We start from the raw sequence: 2130 nt of genomic DNA on the forward strand, positions 1-2130 counted from the left end.
AATCGAAAGGATAAGTTTGGGGACTGCATGTTCCCATCCTGCCTGTTGTTTTGTCCAGTAAATAACATTTCCTCTGTGAAACTTGAGCTTTCATCTCAAGTGTGTGGACCAGACTTAAGCAGACATGGACGCTTGCCTTGGAGAAAACCCTCTGTGCTCCTGGCTTACTTCGATCAGTTCTCTCCGCCTGTGCAGTCATAACACACAGACTCCACAAGGATACTTTTTCCTCCGCCCTGTTTTCTTTCCCACTGGGCAGCACACTCTGCAACAGGCTTTGTTCCTGGTCTTTCCTCTGACTGGACAGACTCTCCCCTCACTGGAATTTGACCAGGGAAGCCCTTGCTCATTTCAGAGCAATTTAAAGATTCCTTTTGGTGAGACAGCGAACCCGAGGGCCCCGTAGAGAGACGCAGACCCGCTCCGACACTGCCCTCTGCTGGAAGCTGTTGGGACTGCTCCAGTCCTCAGTGCAGCCTGTGCGCTTGAGTTGAGCAGTCAAGGCCTCACTCTTACTGAGCTGTAGATACACAAAAGTGGAGATAACTTTACTTAGAAAACCTCTCATTATCAACTCAGATGTGAAAAAAAAATTAGAATATTATGCAGGAAATTTTTTTCCATGAGTTGATATAGACACTTGTTTTTAAGCAAGTTACAAAAACCATGAGCTGATACAGAAACCTATTTCTAAACAAGTTACAAAAATCAAAACTTACAGAAGACTGATAAATTTGACTGCCTCAAAAACAAGAACTTCTATGTGAAAGAAGACACCATAAGCAAAGTTAAAGGACAACAGGAAAAAATACTTGCCACAAAGGATTAGTATATAGAATACATAAAGAACTTCTACAGATCAAAAATTAAGTGAAAAACAATTCAATAGAAAAATATTCTGAAGATACAAAGTGCTAATTCACAGAAATACAAATATAAAAAAAATGCAAATTTTTTTTGTATAATAAAAATGTGAGATACAAATATAAAAAAATATAAATAGCCCCAAAATGAATGGCAAAAACCTCAGTTTTACTAGCAGTCAGGAGATTCAAACATGAGTGAGTTTTTTTCTAATAAATTAGAAAAATTAAAAAGGATATAGGAGAAAAGATATTTATATACACTACAGATAAGACTGTAAGTTGGTATGACCACATCTTGCAGGGTAATTTGGCATTATCTGTTATAGCAAAAAATATTCATATACTATGATCCAATGATTCTGTTTATCCATATCTTCCCCAGAGAAATCCTTATTCATGTGCTTAGAAGCCAGGTCTGAGGATGTTTGTGGCAGCTTTGTTTGCAATAGCAACATGTCAGAAATAACTTAAATGGCCATCAGAATGGCTAAATAAAATGTGGTTTATCCATACCACATACACACACACACACATATGTATATACAGCAGATTTCTTTTTAAAGTGCCATACGTACTGACATGGGAAACTCTTCAAGACCTATTGTTAAGTGAAAAATAATCAAGCTGAAGAATGACACACAGTATAAAAACATATATAAAAACACCCATGCAGACAAAGCAATATAATTTTTTTCCTATTTAGATACTATGTGTTTTTTTTGTTTGTTTGTTTGTTTTTTGTTTTAAATGCATGGTAAATGTGTAAAAGAAGACACATCAAACTGATGGTGAAAGTTACCTCTGGGGTGGAGATGAGGATGAGATGGTGGTCAAAGAAGACTTTGAGCTTATCTATAATTTTAATTTTTTTATAAAGAGAATATATTCATGTATTACTTATCTATTTAGTTAAAACTAATAAAAACTATTCTTATTTGAAAGGAGTAGATTCTTCATCTTTATTTATAAAGCACCTGGAAATCCAGGGAATCACTGAGCTATAAGCAAAATGGGTGATTTGTCAGGGGACCTGCTAAGCAGAGGGCACTGTGGTTGTCATGGAGATGCCTGCCTTCAATACAGACTGTCTCGTGCATCCGTCTACATGTCAGACAGTCTCCCATACAGTGTCATGCTTTTAAATCTTGATTCACAAACCCAGTATTAATAATATAGTCCTTAATACTTAGTGAGGTTATTTGATGTCAAAATGTAACACCTTATTTACTCTCTTATTCGCTCCCTCTATGTCTCTTTCTCTGTA

Source organism: Bubalus kerabau, chromosome 10, assembly GCF_029407905.1.
Source record: "Bubalus kerabau isolate K-KA32 ecotype Philippines breed swamp buffalo chromosome 10, PCC_UOA_SB_1v2, whole genome shotgun sequence".
Taxonomy (NCBI): domain Eukaryota; kingdom Metazoa; phylum Chordata; class Mammalia; order Artiodactyla; family Bovidae; genus Bubalus; species Bubalus kerabau.